Below are 19,650 nucleotides of genomic sequence, written 5' to 3'. Positions count from 1 at the left end.
TTCCTAAAGCAAAGCAGTGAGAGAAAAGTGAACAGGAGAGGATGATAAATGGAGAACAGCCTCTGACCAGTGGTTCTTATTCCTAATTGCTCATGACACTCATGTGGCTAACTGTAAATATTCTGTTGCCAAGCCATATGCCAGTCCAATTAAACGGAGGTCTTTGGGGTTAAGACGCAGGTATTGGTACTGTTAAAGTTCTCCAGGTGATTCCAGTGTGCAACCAAGGTTGAAAACAATGCTCTTTTATCTGTGCAAACTCTTATGTCACTGCTGACAAATGTGTCTAAGAAACAGAAGTCATTCCCGTGTTCTAATGTTGACAGTGGCATATTACGTGTTCACTTTCTCAGCTCACTTAATATTATTCTTTCTGTGGTTAGAATTAAACACAAATAAAGGAAACCAGAGACAGAAATGTTTTGGTAAAGAGAAAAAATAAGAGAAATATATATTTATATAATATTAAATGCTTTTAACCAAGTTCTTATATCTAAGTTCTCTATATTTAATAACATATTCCAAAATATTATATAATCTACTTGAATTCAATCAGTGTCATGGTAAATCATCTAGTCAGCAGTTTTTCAAGTGACTGTTAAATGGTGAACCCTTGTAAGAGCTCTGTAGATGTATTTTTTTTTTAATTAATTTATTTATTTATTTATCTTTGGCTGTGTTGGGTCTTCGTTTCTGTGTGAGGGCTTCCTCTAGTTGCGGTGAGCGGGGGCCACTCTTCATCGCGGTGCGCGGGCCTCTCACTGTCGCGGCCTCTCTCGTTGCGGAGCATGGGCTCCAGATGCGCAGGCTCAGTAGTTGTGGCTCACGGGCCTAGTTGCTCCGCGGCATGTGGGATCTTCCCAGACCAGGGCTCGAACCCGTGTCCCCTGCATCGGCAGGCGGACTCTCAACCACTGCACCACCAGGGAAGCCCCTGTAGATGTATTTTTAGAAGGTAGTTGTTACTGATCTCAAGGAGCTAAAAATCCATTTGAGAAAGAAATAAGGCACATTTACTAGTGGAAAAAAAACAGTGAAGTGTTAAAATGCATGGTGCCGTTTGTAGGAGCTCCAAGATCAAGGAAGTGATCAAGGTAGGTTGCAAGTCCCTGAAAAGATTTCATGAAAAAGGAACAGCTTGAAAAATGGATTTGAATTGAAAAGGAGTGAATACATAATGTTGAGGCGCTTGGGTGTTAGTTTTAAAAAGTGTGCTCAGAATTCTGAGGAAACAAGGTAAGGTCATGGCATTAAAAATAGGAAGCAATATGGGAAATTAGTTTGATGGAATCAGATTTGTGTGGAAAATAACAAAACACAGAAAAGAAAATTTTATTTACATATGCTCACTTAATTTTTACCAAAATACATGAAGTAGTTATATTATTTACCTAGTTTATAGATAAAGAAGTCAAGCCTTAGAGCAGTCAAGCAACTTGACCAAGGTTGCAGAAAGAACATATGCTAAGAGCCATAATTCAGACCCAGGCATTCTGATTGTTAAGCCACTTTAGAATAAGAGTAACAATAACACAACAACAAGAACTAGTTTTTGGCGGGTAATATGTGTTATGCTTTACCCGAATTGTCCCATTCAATCCTTTTAGTAACCCTTCAAGATACTAGTATCCTTGTTTAAAGACAAGGAAACTGTTCATCAGCATTCTTAACAATGGATAACAGAATTCACTCCAGCCAATTTAAGCAGAAAAGGATACATGAATAGCTATGGAATAGTTGAAGAAGAGACTAGGCCGTACTTTCACGAATGACCTCCGCAACTACCCAGCTGAATAGGAATAGGCTCCGAAGGAATTGCTGCCTTTGCTGTCATGACCAGGAAGCTGCCTGCTGACTCAAGGAGCTACTACTACAGACACAGCGTCCATAAAACAGTCCTGCTACAAGGTGCAACAGCCAGATATATGCCCTGTGTTGTCCAGTCTCACTGTGTGATTCAGTTTCAACTAATTCAGTTTTTGTGAGTGCGTTTATTTCTAAGCCAACAACATATTCAGAACCCTAGCATCAAGGAAGTACAGAAAATGTAGTTTTATGCTTTTTCAGCTTCTTTACTCTAAAAGGATGATAGAATGACTAATGATGTAGTCAATCCAAGGTGTCTATCACATGTAAGGCTCAGAAATTCAGTAACATGGTGGTAAGAGATGGCGTCAGAATAGGAGGGAATACAGGGCAAAGGGTGTGAATGCAGGGAAGCCATTTATTCGGGACTCTCAATGTAATAAGTCTTCCACAAGCAGGAGTAGAAATAACCACTTGTATATAAGAAGTGTTATCCAAAGGAGTCAAGAAAAGATTTAATGTGAAGGAGAGAGAAGAATCAGTGCAAAAATTAATATTATAAAACTAAGAGATAGGAAAAATATCACTAAGAAGAATTAGGTAAATGGGAAGCAATGCTTCTTTGTGAGCAGAAAAAATTGAGTTTGTATATATTGAATATGAGGAAACATTGAAGTAATCTAAATATAGGCAGATGGAAATATGAAATTAAAACTTGAGGGAAAGGAGGGGACATACACAAAAATTAGGGGAATATCACTATATGGCAATCATGAAATCATAGTCAGAAAGAGAACAGGGACTCAGGGAAAAGTACTGTGGAATGGGAGAGGCAGATGTACAAACAAGGAAAGAAGACAAGCTTTATTGTAATATTAGATGTTAGCTGACTATTATAAATGTCAGGCTTAAATGATTTAATTTTTCATCAGATATAAACAGTAATATATATTATATGTAATATGGATTATGCAAAAAAAATCTAATAAATATTGAAGTCATATTTTTTGACTTTCCAGTTTTCTTTATGTCTCTTAGACGTAGTCTTATTGTTGGACATACAGGTCATTGCTGTATACATTTTGACCTCTGATATAAAACTTAACATTAACCATTTTCTGAAACTGATTCATGGAGATACATTTCAGAAGTTGACTTGATTGCATTAACTGCATTCAACTCTTATTGGTGATTTGCATCTCAAACTTGCATATTAAGATGACTTTTTGGAAAAAGCATAATAAAATGTCTAATTATTTTTAAAAAATAAAATTTCTTGGAACTTATTAAAAAGTATTTAAAAAGTCATAAAGTTCATTGTTAACAGAGTAGCCTTCCCAATGTAAACAGCTAAAACTCTGGAAAAATTTATGACTTAGTGAATTTCAGACAACAGGCAGTACAAAATTGCAATTCCTAAAATAAGGGAAGCGAACTATGTGAGCCCCCTGATTGCCTTGACTTTGGGCCTGGAGGCCCTTTCTGGACTGTGGCACAGGAAGCCTAGCCAAGTCCCAGCAGTCTCACTGAACTGATGGGGCAGAGACTGGAGTTCCAGAGAACTGATGCAGAGAATTTCTGGATCAGAGTCATGGAGAGAAGAAAACCCTGAAAAGAAGAACTCAGGAAATTTGAACAGAGGTTTTCTGGATCATTTGTTGAATACTAAGCTGTACATGTGTAGGAGGACACTTCACAAGGCCAAGCAAAGAAAAACTACTCAGGAAAGAAATATTACAAAGAAATTGTGAGCTGCATAATGGCCAGACCTCACACAGTGCTTGGGACCATCCAAATTCTATCCAGATATAATGGCAAGATCTTACTTAATAAGGCATTCAGTAGAGACCTTAAAATGTTACAACTTAGCAGTACAGTACTTTACAGTCCTAGGAAAAGGCTATGCTGGAGGGATTCTAACAGAGCTTGGAAACACACCTTGAAGATTCTTGCTGATTCACAGCTAGATTAGCTGCCTGCTGGAACAACATAATACAGAAGCTCAACAATATGATATCATTAATGTCTACGTCCATTCAGACATCACGCATGTGAAAAAGAAAGAATGTGTAACTCATAGCCATGAGAAAAAGCATTAGTTAATAGAAATAGAACCAGAAATGACAGAAATAGTGGAATCAGCATATAAGGACAAAGACAGTTATTTATATATATATACATACGTACACACACACACATATATATGTGTGTTAAAAGAAAAATGAAAAAAAACCCCACAGAATGGGAGAAACTGTTTGCAAATGATGTGACTGATAAGGGGTTAATATCCAACGTATATAAATAGCTCATAAAAGTCAACATCAAAAAAACCAAACAACTGGAATAAAAATATGGGCAGAAGAACTGAATAGACATTTTTCCAAAGAGGAAATGCAGATGGTCAACAGGCACATGAAAAGGTGCTCAACATAGCTAATCATCAGGGAAATTCAAATCAAAACCACAGTTAGATATTGTCTCACACCTGTCAGACAGGCCATCATCAAAAAGACAAGTAACTAATGTTGGTGAGGATGTGGAGGAAAGAGAACCCTCGTGCACGGTTGGTGGGAATGTAAATTGGTGCAGCCACTATAGAAAACAGTATGGAGGATTCTTAAAAAACTAAAAATAAAACTACCATATAACCCCCCTGGGTATATATCTGAAAAACAATAATTAGAAAAGATACATGCACCCCAATGCTCATAACAGTATTATTTATAATTGCTGAGTTATGGAAGCAACCTAAGTGTTCAGCAAGAGATGAATGGATAAAGATGTGATCTCATACACACACACACACACACACACACACACACACACACACACACACACTAGAATACCATTCAACAATAAAAAAAGAATAAAATTTTACCGTTTGCAGCAACATGAATGGACTTGGAGAGGATTATGTTAAGTGAAATAAGACAGAGAAAGACAGATATGATATCACTTAATCTAAAAAATACAACAGGGAGGGACCTTCAAGATGGTGGAGGAGTAAGACGTGGAGATCACCTTCCTCCCCACAAATACATCAGAAATACATCTACATGTGGAACAACTCCTACAGAACACCTACTGAATGCTGGCAGAAGACCTCAGACTTCCCAAAATGCAAGAAACTCCCCACGTACCTGGGTAGGGCAAAAGAACAAAGAATAAACAGAGACAAAAGAATAGGGACAGGACATGCACCAGTGGGAGGGAACTGCGAAGGAGGAAAGGTTTCCACACACTAGGAAGCCCCTTCACTGGCAGAGACGGGGTGGGCAGGGGGAAAGTTCGGAGCCACGGAGGGCAGCGCAGCAACAGGGGTGCAGAGGGCAAAGCAGAGAGATTTCAGCAGAGAGGATCAGTGCTGACCAGCACTCACCAGCCTGAGAGGCTTGTCTGCTCACCCACCGGGGCGGGCGGGGGCTGGGAGCTGAGGCTCGGGCTTCAGAGATGAGACCCCAGGGAAAGGACTAGGGTTGGCTGCGTGAACACAGCCTGAAGGGGACTAGTGCACCACAGCTAGCCAGGAGGGAGTCCAGGAAAAAGTCTGGAACTGCCTAAGAGGCAAGAGACCATTGTTTCAGGGTGCACGAGGAGAAGGGATTCCTTCCCTGTCTGCCCACAGAAGGCAGAGCACCACCTAAATGAGCTCCAGAGATGGTCGCGAGCCGCGGCCATCAGGTCAAAACCCAGAGACAGGCATGAAATGCTAACGCTGCTACTGCCGCCACCAAGAAGCCTGTGTGTGAGCACAGGTCACTATCCACACCTGCCCTCCGGGGAGCCTGTGCAGCCTGCCACTGCCAGGGTCCCATGATCCAGGGACAACTTCCCCGGGAGAACACACTGTGTGCCTCAGGCTGTTGAAATTCACTCTGGCCTCTGCTGCCACAGGCTTGCCCTGCATTCCGTACCCCTCCCTGCCCCCGGCCTGATTGAGTCAGAGCCCCCTAATCAGCTGCTGCTTTAACCCCATCCTATCTGGGTGGGAAAAGAAGCCTGAGGGCAACCTACACGCAGAGGCGGGGCCAAAACGAAAGCTGAACCCCAGGAGCTGTGCAAACAAAGAAGAGAAAGGGAAATCTCTCCCAGCAGCCTCAGGAGCAGCGGATTAAATCCTCAGTCAACTTGATGTACCCTGCATATGTGGAATACCTGAATAGACAACGGATCAACCCAAAATGGAGGCAGTAGACTTTGGGAGCAACTGTAGACTTGTGGTTTGCTGTCAGCGACTGACGTGTTTCTGACTTTTATGTTTATCTTAATATAGTTTTTAGCGCTTGTTATCACTGGTGGATTTGTTTATTCGTTTGGTTGCTCTCTTCTTTTTTTTAATTATTTTTTTCTTTTACTAATTTTTAAATTTTACTTATCTTTTAAAATTTTTTTTATTTTTCTTTCATTTTTTCTCCCTATTCTTCTGAGCCGTGTGGCTGACAGGGTCTTGTTGCTCCACCCTGGTGTCAGGCCTGAGCTTCTGAGGTGAGAAAACCAAGTTCAGGACATTGGACCACCAGAGACCTCCCAGCCCCACATAATATAAATCGGTGAGACAGGTCTCCCAGAGACCTCTGTCTCAATGCTAAGACCTAGCTCCACCCAACAACCAGCAAATTCCAGTGCTGGACGCCCCATGCCAAACAACAAGCAAGACAGGAACACAACCCCACCCATTAGCAGAGAGGCTGCCTAAAATCATACTAAGTTCACAGACACCTCAAAACACAGCAACAGACCCAGCCCTGTCCACCAGAAAGACAAGGCCAGTCCCACCCACCGGAACACAGACACCAGTCTCTTCCACCAGGAAGTCTACACAAGCCACTGAACCAACCTTACCCACTGGAGGCAAACACCAAACACAACGGGAACTATGAACTGGCAGCCTGTGAAAAGGAGACCCCAAACACAGTAAGTTAAGCAAAATGAAAAGACAGAGAAATATGCAGTACGTGAAGGAGCAAGGTAAAAACCCACCAGACCAAACAAATGAAGAGGAAATAGGCAGTCTACCTGAAAAAGAATTCAGAGTAATGATAGTAAAGATGATGCAAAATCTTGGAACTAGAATGGAGAAAATACAAGAAACGTTTAACAAGGACCTAGAAGAACTAAAGAGTAAACAAACAATGATGAACAACACAATAAATGAAGTTAAAAATTCTCTAGAAGGAAGCAAGAGCAGAATAACTGAGGCAGAAAAATAGATAAGTGACCTGGAAGATAAAATAGTGGATATAACTACCACAGAGCAGAATAAAGAAAAAAGAATGAAAAGAATTGAGGACAATCTCAGAGACCTCTGGGACAACATTAAACATACCAACATTCAAATTGTAGGGGTCCCAGAAGAAGAAGAGAAAAAGAAAGGGTCTGGGAAAATATATGAAGAAATTATAGTTCAAAACTTCCCTAATATGGGGAAGGAAATAGTCAATTAACTCTAGGAAGTGCAGAAAGTCCCATGCAGGATATATCCAAGGAGAAACATGCCAAGACACATATTAATGAAACTATCAAAAATTAAATACAAGGAAAAATACTAAAAGCAGCAAGGGAAAAGCAATAAATAACATACAAGGGAATCACCATAAGGTTAACAGCTTCTCTTTCAGCAAAAACTCTGCAAGCCAGAATGGAGTGGCAGGACATATTTAAAATGATGAAAGGGAAAAACCTACAACCAAGATTATTCTGCCCAGCAAGAATCTCATTTATATTTGATGGAGAAATTAAAATCTTTACAAATAAGCAAAAGCTAAGAGAATTCAGCACCAGCAAACCAGCTTTACAACAAATGCTAAAGGAACTTCTCTAGGCAGAAAACACAAAAGAGGGAAAATACCTATGAAAAATAACCCAAAACAATTAAGAAAATGGTAATAAGAACATACATGTTGATAATTACCTTTAATGTAAATAGAATAAATGCTCCAACCAAAAGACATAGACTGGCTGAATGGATACAAAATCAAGACCCATATATATAGTGTCTACAGGAGACCCACTTCAGACCTAGGAACACATACAGATTGAAATTGAGAGTACGGAAAAAGATATTCCATGCAAATGGAAATCAAAAGAAACCTGGAGTAGCAATACTCATATCAGAAAAAATAGACTTTAAAATAAAGACTATTAGAAGAGACAAAGAAGGACACTACATAATGATCAAGGGATCAATCCAAGCAGAAGATATAACAATTGTAAATATTTATGCACCCATCATAGGAGCACTTCAATACATAAGGCAAATGCTAACAGCCATAAAAGGGGAAATTGACAGTAACACAGTAATAGTAGGGGACTTTAACAACCCACTTTCACCAATGGACAGATCATCCAAAATGAAAGTATATAAGGAAACACAAGCTTTAAATGACACATTAAACAAGATAGAGTTAATTGATATTTATAGTACATTCCATCCAAAAACAACAGAATACACATTCTTCTCAAGTGCTCATGGAACATTCTCCCGGATAGATCACATCTTGGGTCACAAATCAAGCCTTGGTAAATTTAAGAAATTTGAAATCGTATCAAATATCTTTTCCGACCACAGTGCTATGAGACTAGATATCAATTAGAGGAAAAAATACAAACACATGGAGGCTAACCAATACCCTACTTAATAACCAAGAGATCACTGAGGAAATCAAAAAATACCTAGATGCAAATGACAATGAAAGCACGGCGACCCAAAACCTATGGGATGCAGCAAAAGCAGTTCTAAGTGGGAAGTTCATAGCAATACAATCATACCTCAAGAAACAAGAAAAATCTCAAATAAACAACAGAACCTTACACCTAAAGCAGCTAGAGAAGGAAGAACAAAAAACCCCCAAAGTTAGCAGAAGGAAAGAAATCATAAAGATCAGATCAAAAACAAATGAAAAAGAAATGAAAACAATACCAAAGATCAATAAGACTAAAGCTGGTTCTTTGACAAGATAAACAAAATTGATAAACCATTAGCCAGACTCATCAAGAAAAAAAAGGGAGAAGACTCAAATTCACAAAATTAGAAATGAAAAAGGAGAAGTAACAACTGACACTGCAGAAATACAAAGAATCCTGAGGGATTACTACAAGGAACTATATGCCAATAAGATGGACAACCTGGAAAAAATGGACAAATTCTTAGTAAAGCACAACCTTATGGACTGAACCAGGAAGAAACAGAAAACATAAACAGACCAGTCACAAGCACTGAAATTGAGACTGTGATTAAAAATCCTCCAGCAAATGAAAGACCAGGACCAGATGGCTTCACAGGCAAATTGTATCAAACATTTAGCAAAGAGCTAATACCTATCCTTCTCAAACTCTTCCAAAATAGAGCAGAGGGAGGAACTCATTCTGTTAGTTCCTCTAGCAAAACACTAGTAGAACAGGATCCAACAGCACGTTAAAAGGATCATACACCATAATCAGGTGGGGTTTATCCCACAAATAGAAGGATTCTTCAATATAAGCAAATCAATCAATATGATACACCATATTAACAAACTGAAGGATAAAAGCCATATGATAATCTCAATAGATGCAGAAAAAGCTTTCAACAAAATTCAACATCCATTTATGATAAAAACTGTCCAGAAAGTGGGCATAGAGGGAACTTACCTCAACATAATAACGGCCATATATGACAAACCCATAGCCAACATCATTTTCAATGGTGAAAACCTGAAAGCATTTCCTCTAAAATCAGGAACAAGACAAGTATGCCCACTTTCACCACTGTTATTCCACATCTTTTTGGAAGCGTTTAGCCACAGAAATCAGAGAAGAAAAAGAAATAAAAGGAATCCAAATTAGGAAAGAAGAAGTAAAACTGTCACTTTTTGCAGTGACATGATACTATACATAGAGAATCCTAAAGATGCTACCAGAAAACTGCTACAGTAATCAATGAGTTTGGTAAAGTAGCAGGATACAAAATTAATGCACAGAAATCTCTGGCATTCCGATACACTAACGACGAAAAATCTGAAAGAGAAATTAAGGAAACACTCCCATTTACCATTGCAACAAAAAGAATAAAATACCTAGGAGTAGAGTTAACGAAGGAGACAAAAACCCTTTATGCAGAAACCTATAAGACAGTGATGAAAGAAATTAAAGACAATACAGACAGATGGAGAGATATACCATGTTCCTGGATTGGAAGAACCAACATTGTGAAAATGACTGTAGTACCCAAAGTAATCTACAGATACAGATTCAGTGCAATCCGTATCAAACTACCATTGGCATTTTTCCTAGAACTAGAACAAAACATTTCACAATTTGTATGGAAACACAAAAGACCCCAAATAGCCAAAGCGATCTTGAGAAAGAAAAATGGAGCTGGAGGAATCAGGCTCCCTGACTTCAAATTATACTGCAAAGCTACAGTAATCAAGACCGTATGGTACTGGCACAAAAACAGAAATATAGATCAATGGAACAATATAGAAAGCCCAGAGATAAACCCACACACGTGTGGTCACCTTATCTTTCATAAAGGAGGCAAGAATATACAGTGGAGAAAAGACAGCCTCTTCAATAAGTGTTGCTGGGAAATGTGGACAGGTACATGTAAAAGACTGAAATTAGAACACTCCCTAATACCATACTCAAAAATAAGCTCAGAATGGGTTAAAGACCTAAATGTGAGGCCAGACACTATAAAACTCTTAGAGGAAAACATAGGCAGAACACTCTATGACATAAATCACAGCAAGATCCTTTTTGACCCACCTCCTAGAGAAATGGAAATAGAAACATAAGTAAACAAATGGGACCCAATGAAATTTAAAAGCTTTTGCACAGCAAAGGAAAACATAAACAAGACGAAAAGACAACCCTCAAAATGGGAGAAAATGTTTGCAAATGAAGCAACTGACAAAGGATTCATCTCCAAGATTTACAAGCAGCTCATGCAACTCAATATCTATAAAACAACCCAATCCAAAAATGGGCAGAAGGTCTAAATAGACATTTCTCCAAAGAAGATACACAGATTGCCCACAAACACATGAAAGGATGTTCAACATCACTAATCATTAGAGAAATGAAAATCAAAACTACAATGAGGTATCACCTCACACCAGTCAGAATGGCCACCATCAAAAAATCTACAAACAATAAATGCTGGAGAGGGTGTGGAGAAAAGGGAACCCTCTTGCACTTTTGGTGGAAATTTAAATTGATACAGCCACTATGGAGAACAGTATGGAGTTTCCTTAAAAAACTAAACATAGAACTACCATATGATCTAGCAATCCCACTAATGGGTGTATACCCTGAGAAAACCATAATTCAAAACGAATCATGTACCACAATGTTCATTGCAGCACTGTTTACAATAGCCAGGACATGGAAGCAACCTAAGTGTCCATCGACTGATGAATGGATAAAGATGATGTGGCACATATGTACAATGGAATATTACTCAGCCATAAAAAGAAATGAAATTGAGTTATTTGTAGTGAGGTGGATGGACCTAGAGACTGTCATACTGAGTGAAATAAGTCAGAAAGAGAAAAACAAATACCGTATGCTAACACATATATGTGGAATCTAAAAAAAAAGAAAAAAAAATGGTTCCTAAGAACCTAGAGGCAGGACAGGAATAAAGACACAGAGGTAGGGAATGGACTTGAGGACACAGGGAAGGGCAAGGGTCAGCTGGGACTAAGTGAGAGAGTAGCATTGACATATATACTCTACCAAATGTAACATAGATAGCTAATGGGAAGCAGCTGCATCACACAGGGAGAGCAGCTCGGTGTTTTGTGACTACCTAGAGGGCTGGGATAGGGAGGGTGGGAGGGAGGGAGACACAAGAGGGAGGGGATATGGGGATATGTGTATATATATAGCTGATTCACTTTGTTATACAGAAATAACCCAGCATTGTAAAGCAATTATACTCCAATAAAGATGTTAAAAAAAAAGAACCGAAAAAAGAAAAAAACTAGTGAATAAAACAAAAAAACTAAGCAGACTTACAGATAGAGAACAAACTAGTGGTTACCAATCGGGAGAAGGAAGGGGTAGCGGCAGTATAGGGGTAGGAAGAAAGAAAGGGTTATTATGGGATTACCTAAAGTCATGTGTATGAAACTTTTGAAAATTGTAAAGCATTATAGAATTTAAGGAACCTTTCATTCAATTAAAAAAAGGAAAATATGAATAATAAGGAGAAAATAGAAAATTTCAACATAAATATAAAAGCACTGTATACCAATAAAGCTGTTAAAAATATAATAGATAAATATAAATATGAAAAAAATTTTGACAGTAATCTCAACAATTTAGGTTAAACACACAGTCCTTGAAATTTGAAAATTATGAAAACTGACTCAAGAAGAAATAGAAAACCTAAATTACCCTATGCTGATTAAATAAAGTATTTAAATTTATAAACTTCCCTACAAAGCCCAGTCCAGGACCAAATGATCATGCATTTAAGAAAGAAATAATAGCACTCTTACACAAACTCTGTTTAGAGAATGGAAGTATAGGGAACATTTCTAACTCATTTCATGAGACCATAAGTACTTCAGTATCAAAAGCAGACTCACATTACAAGGAAAAACAAAAACAAACTCAGAATATCTCAGATGAACACAGAAGTAAAATCCTTACTGCATATTAATAGATAGAATGCTGCAGCATACAAAAAAATACTACATGATCATCAGGTGGTATTTATCCCAGGAATGCAATGTTGTTTTCTCATTCATTAACAATCAATATAATTCATAATATTAACAGAGAACCCATATTATCCGAGTATATGCAGAAAAATCAGTTGCCAAAATTCACCACCCGTTCATGATTTTTTAGAAAAAATACAAAAGTATGAATAGAAGGAAACTTCCTCAACTTAAGAAATTTTGTTTTTTATGAAAAACCTACAGATATACCAACGGTGAAAGACCAAATACTTTCCCCCCAAGATGAGAAACAAGGGAGGGATGTCCTCTCTCATCTCTTCTAGTTATCACTGTACTGGACCTCCTTGCCATTGCAGTAAGGCTGCGGTACTTTGAGAAAGGAAGAAGTAAAACTATATGTAGAATCAACATGACCAGGAACAGAGAAAATCCTAGAGTTTACCAAAAAGCTACCAAGTAGATAATCCTGCAGTAGAGCACACACATACAGCCAGTTGGTTGTAGACATATCTTAAGGTAATTCGATCAGGAAAGAATGGATCAACAATTCAATAAAAAAATGAGCAAAAGATTTAAACACATGAAAAAATATATACTAATGGACAGTAAATACATGAATAATGTGCAGCTTGATTAGTCAGAAGAGAAATACAACGGACAGTTACAAGAATGGCTAAAATTTAAAAGGCTAACAATACCAAATTCTACTGGGGTTGTAGGAAGTCAGAAATTGCTAGTGAGCACATAAAACAGACTGGAAGTTCCTCAGAAAGTCAGTCGTACGCTTACCACATGGCCTAGCAATTCAGCAGCTACGTTGACAAGAACAATTGTCTGTGAATGTTCATAGTATCTTTAATCTTGAGTATTAATCTGAAAATGCCTCATTTCCACTGACAGGAGGATCAGTGAGTAAATTATCTTAAACATACTTAATAGAATATTATTCAACCATAAAATGTGTTGAGTCAGTGATGCACACAACAGGGTGAATCAACCTAAAACATACTAGACTAAGAAAAATAAACCAGACCCAAAAGAACATATATGGTTTGACTAAATTTCTAATAAGTTCTGAAACAGGCAAAATTAATGTATGGCAGAAGATGCCACAGTAGTGCTTGATTCGAAGGTGGGCCTGGGATTGACTAAAAAGGGACAGGAAGGACTGGCGTGTGCTTACAGGGGCGCCTGCAAGTGTCACAGCTCATCAAAACAGGCACTGTGAAGTTCTGGGCATTCCACTGTGTGTAAACTATACCTCAATTAAAATACATTCTTTGAAATTTAAGAGTTTTTTCTGAATCCAAAATAACTATAATAACATAATTTTCTCAGTGCTTTTATAAAGTGAGTGCTTTAGCTCACTCTAAAGACTTTATTTCTTTGTTGATTTCATAACGAATGCAAAGATGTCACCAAGGACTTCATGAGAAACAATTCTACATTTTAGTGATAGAAAGTTTTCTAAGTGGTCATTAAGTCAAAAACTATAAATATATATAATTCAGTGGATATGAATCTGATTCAATTTCCAATGTATTTGTATATCAGAAGCAGGAGAGATCCTGTTTTATATAATTAGTGGAAATTCAATAATAATTACTATTGTAGATATTTACTGAGCCCTACTGTATATCAAACACTATTCTAAACATTTCATACTCCTCCAGGGCTTTTACATATATTTTTTGTTTAAAATAGCCAGTACAATGGAATATTACTTGGCCATAAAAAGAAATCTTGCCATTTAGGACAACATGGATGGATCTAGAGGGTGTTATGCTAAGTGAAATAAGTCAAATACCATATGATCTCACTTATATAGAGAATCTAAAAAACTAACGAACAATACAATACAAAAGTAGACTTACAGATACAGAGAACAAATGGGTGATTGCCAGGGCAGCTGGGAAATAGGTGAACAAGATTAAGAGGTACAAACCTCCAGTTAAAAAATAAATAAGCCACTGACTGCCCACCTTAGTTCTTTGTATTTCACTGACACAGTTTTTATTTTAACTTGTCTTCATCTGATATGTATATTGCCTCACCTATTTTTATAGAGGTAAAATTATAGTAGATAATATATTTGTGTCAATTTTAATATATCCTTCATCTGTAATCTGTGAACCAGATTTATGATAAAGTGGGCTTGTATCCTCTTATTTTGTTATCCTTTTCTATAGCTTTGCTTATTTGAATGCAGTTTTCTTAGGTCTTGAAAAAATTGTTTACATGATGCTGAGCATAAAACTGTCCTAATATCTTGACAAATTATGTTTTTTGTATTCTCCTGTTGGAGTCTTTTCTTTATCAATTGATTAAAATTAAGAATTTGTGTCTGTCATTCATTTTTGGAGTGACAGAATCTTCTCACCACAGTTACTGTATATTCACCACCTTGTGACATAATCACCCTGGTTTTCTATTTGTTTTTAAAATAACTTTGAAAAGGTGGCTCCCATAGGAGTCCATAGACTGCTGACATATTGATTTTCTAAGGGCCTGCATTGTTTGTTCAAAACAGAGAACAAAATCAAGACATTGATTTTAATTTTTTTATCCTTATACCATCGGGACTTCGTGTTGGAAAATTTTGTAACTCCTTTGAATAGCTTTCTTCCTCTTTTCAGATAGAATTCAAGCAGGTGCCATCTAGGAAAAGCCAGCCGGTACACAAATAGTTACAGAGAATGCACGGGGTGGATATCTCTATAAAAAACAATATGCATGTTTTTAGTGAGTTTTCTGTTTTATTTATTAGAATTTTATTAATAAGTTTATAGGTTTGTCTAGATCTAGATGGTACCTGATTTTCACAGAATCATCCTTTTGATCAGGCATTACAAAAATATTATACTACTGAAAGCTGGTTTATCAGTATATTTTATTTTTAAATTTTAACAAAAGTGGAGCGTTTTGTTAATGCAGAAAGGCAACATGGAAAAAGAGGCATAACTCTTTAGTTTATACTTTATATGAACGTTGAAGAATCCTAACTCCAATCCTGGCTCCAATTTGGGCCTCATTAACAAACCAGTTGCCTTGAGGCGAGAATAAGTAGGAAGGTGGCAAAGATAGTATTTTTTGAAGAAACTGAAATCAATAGAAAGACCATTTCTATGTTGTTTCAAGTAAAATCAGATAGGCAGAGATAGAGTCCAGAAACAAGGCAGAAAGTAGACAATACAGAGGTCCAGTGAGGGTCAGGCTTATCCAGGCGAAATCGCTACCCATACGTGTGAGCACGCCCATGACTGGATTGTCACATTGAATCCTGTGAATCAGAGAGACCTCATTCAATACCAGCGTAACTAATTATTTCAAAGAGATAGAAAATCACAGGGCAAAGGTGGATCAGAGCGAGATGTGGGACATTCTCTGTGTTTCCCAGGGTCCTTGTGGAGAGATGTGTCTCTCTATCCTCGAACAGTAGACGAGGTCTCCAAGCGAGATTTTGTGGGGTGTCTCACACAGAGGGAGCTTTAAGTTGTTAAGCATCTCCATTTTATAACCCAGAGAATTTTACAGCTTGTATGACCATCTTCAAGGAGCTCTCATAGATTCTGGGTCCATTTAAATAAGTAATTCTTTTGCTAGGAATGTCCAACTAAGGATGTTCCATAGATAAAATTTCCTCCTACTAGCAAATACAGGAGGTCCACCTGAGGAGGAGATAGGCCTAGTCATCAGCTTCTTGTCTTTCTCCGGGGGGCATATTCCCAGTAAGTACCAGCAGCTTTGTCTTCTTCCTCCCAACTGGCTGTCACGTTCCCAAGGCCTCGGTGTGCTAGAATTGTTTATGGAACCAAGACAGCTGAGAAAGAAAATGTTTTTATAAAGATATATTTCAGTTGTTCACATGGTAAATAGGGTTATGGTATTTCCCTCAAAAAATCTGTAAAATTTATCATTATAATTATATAATATTATATATTATACAGTGAACTGCATACCAATAAGAAGAGCTAAACAATCCAATAGGAAAGTGAGGTAACAATATGAAAAGGCACTTTAATAGAAGGGAAAACGCAGAAGGAAAATTAACCTGAATGATGATCAACCTCAGCGGTTCCAGGAAATGCAAGTCTAGAAAACAATGACATGTTTCATACCAATTCTATTGATATTAACTTTAAAAAAAAAAGATAACTTAGCAACAATATCAGGTGTTAGTGATTGTGTGGGGAAATGGAGTTTATCACCGGGTAAAGTTAAAGATATCTATGCTCTAAAATACTTTGTATACTGTACAAAGGACACCTGTACAGGGCTGTGCATGTTAACATTTCTGAAGTAGCTCAAACTTGGAAATAACATTGTCCCTTTTCAAATGATGGCTGGATGTGGTATGGCAAAAATGAATATTCTGTGGCAGTTAAAATGAATAAATTAGGTCTTCGTGTGTCAACAGTGATAAATTTTGAAAGCATAAATGTTGACTTATAGGGAAGAAGGAAGTATCCAAGGAGGAGAGATACTCACATAAACCAGTTTTGAAAATTATATACACAAAGCAACTTTAACAAACACACACACACACACACACACGAAACAGTTCTCCAGTATATTCATACTTCTCAAGTTTCTTTTAAAAATACAGAATCTGAAGTAAATATAAGAAAAATATCAGCAAGTGGTGAAAATATATAGTTTGTGTACTCAAGAGCTATGCTTTTTATATTGTGACATATTTTTATGTTGAAAAAATATTTCACAATTAAAAAGACAAAATAGATTCTAAAAGAAAAAGTCTCTGAGCATCAGAACTATATTCATTTACAATGAAACTTCAGCTTTTAATGGCTTTTTTACAGAAATATTTCCTCCTTATGTACAGTTCATACCTCTCAGCATGTTTTGGGGTGTAGTAGCCAAGCTATTAGAAATGGCAATGCTTTTGGAATATTGATAAGCTTGGGGTGAAATCTGAATTTAGAGTATTATATGCCTACTCATGTTAAATACTTTATAAGCCTAATGTTTACAAAGTAAATGAAATTTCTACATGAAAACAGATTTTTTTAATTGGAAGTAAAGCCTATTAACAAAAGAAAGCTGAAAAGCTCACCTGCTTACATCAGGAAGCATTTTTACTTTTCAAATGTCTGTTTAACTTGTTAAATAAAATGAAAGCTAAGCAACTCATTTATGAAACTAGAATTAAAGATGCTGAATCTGGAATGAGTTTATGCGCACTTTCTCCAAAGTAAACTAACTTTTTATATCAGGGCAAAATGTGGCAACAAAATCATCGTTTTTAGTAAGATAAAGAGAAAAGTAATCATAGCTCGGAGCAAGAAACGGCTGACCTATTTCAGTTGAGAGAGAAACCATATTGTCTTCTCAGATGATGCATATTTTGATCATCTCTAAGATCTGGGAAGCCTGGTGCAGTCAGCAGTCAATCCATCAGCGAGAATAGAGTTTGCATCAAACTGTGCTCAAGTGGACAATATAGGGATGAGGGGTCCTCAGTATGGCTTTTCCCTTTTTATTTTGAATTATTTAACAAGGACTTAGAAATTCCCAATAATGAGCTCTATTTTAGCTTAGCGCAGTTTTTCCTTTACCAGTGTTTCTGATGCAAATAATAATTTATTAGGTAAGGATGAAATAAGGCTTAAAATTTGTCAAAATATACTGTTGGCCTAAACGTTTCCACATCATTGAATGCCTTTTTGTAGCTATTTCTTATTAAGAAAAACCTATCTATCAGCTCAACTGGCAACAAAGATGAACATTATCTGGGGCATTTGCCACATGGAGGCTAGATCTTTTTAAGAGATGGCTCCAAGGGTAAGTGAAATTATTTTGGCTCAGAGCGTGAGCTTTGGAATCAGATGCCTGGTTTAAAATGCCACGTGACTTCTGAAGTAGTCTGTCTTGTCAACACATCAAACTTGAAGGCTCTACAATGAGTTACAAACTTACAGGCAATGCAGAGGAACATGTTAAATTAACCATGAGGAAACCTTTGGTAAAATCCAGCCTGTATAGGAAAAACAACTTATTTTCCCAACAAATAGATTGTATTATAGAGAGAAGAAGTGGAAGGGGGAGAAAGAGAGGAATAAGGAGGCTATATTTTAAGACAGGGGGCTTCCCTGGTGGCGCAGTGGTTGAGAGTCCACCTGCCGATGCAGGGGACACAGGTTCGTGCCCCAGTCCAGGAAGATCCCACATGCCGCAGAGCGGCTGGGCCCGTGAGCCATGGCCACTGAGCCTGCGCGTCCGGAGCCTGTGCTCCGCAACGGAAGAGGCCACAGCAGTGAGGCCCGCGTACCGCAAAAAAAAAAAAAAAAAAAAAATACAGTGTCTGCCCAAAAGCTTGGGCAGAAACATCTCTGGCAAGCAGACTGGGAGCAGGGCCTTGATGAGCTGGAAAGTGTGGTAGGAATCCTATAGATGTTTGGTTTTGTATCTGCTTTCTCTCCAGTGCCTTCTGTAATGGTCACGGTCATGTCAGTGTGCACCAGTAGCATGAGTGGTTACAACTGAGAGACACCTAGTGTCTCTGGCAAAAAGCAGTGAGAAACGAGAGCAGGAGAGGATAGGGGGGAGATGGGAGGAGCAAACATAAATTCTGATTGTCTTTGACAGAAATTAGGTAGCATGTGTTTTGTTTTTGTTTTTTTCTATTTCCAAGATTGGTTTCACAGGTTTGACTATTATAAGTTTCTGCGGTGGTGGGATGTAAAAATAATTAGCCTTTTAGAAACCTGCTAAAGTTTTGGACACTGCTTACTTCAAATAAATGCTTTATGGTAGAATGGCATGCAGGTGGTGAGTATTTAAAATAAAACACCATTACAGCATTTCTATGGAGTATGGCTTCCCCTTAGATAATATTACTGAGAAGTTAACACTGGATAAATAAGTGGATGTTTTATTTTTGTCTAAAAGTAAAATTTCTTTAGATCTATTTAAGATGCCTTATTTTGCAAAATCTTCTCTATTACCATAGTGTCCTCATTAAACGTTTGGTAACTTTAATTACCCATTTTTTCTGTTTAAATTCAAAGCCATAGGCCTGTTGAGAAAAAACAACCAAGGAGAAAGCTATGAAAACATAGGCAGACGTCTTTATTTTAAAAAACCTATTAAAGAACAAGTAGTTCAGAATAACCATTTGAATCCCTGTCTAGTTCATGCTAGAGGGCGTAAT

At 37.6% G+C, this 19,650-nt stretch overlaps 1 protein-coding gene across 1 annotated transcript in view; it reads left to right on the top strand.

Annotated features, from left to right (window-relative positions):
- Positions 1 to 19,650, top strand: part of MEI4 (meiotic double-stranded break formation protein 4) — a 203,623-nt gene that overhangs the window by 126,719 nt on the left and 57,254 nt on the right. The window lies entirely within an intron of this gene.

This window comes from Phocoena phocoena, chromosome 12 (assembly GCF_963924675.1).
Source record: "Phocoena phocoena chromosome 12, mPhoPho1.1, whole genome shotgun sequence".
Taxonomy (NCBI): domain Eukaryota; kingdom Metazoa; phylum Chordata; class Mammalia; order Artiodactyla; family Phocoenidae; genus Phocoena; species Phocoena phocoena.
The sequence above is the reverse complement of the archived record's forward strand: the minus strand, read 5'-3'. Positions and strand labels throughout refer to the sequence as shown.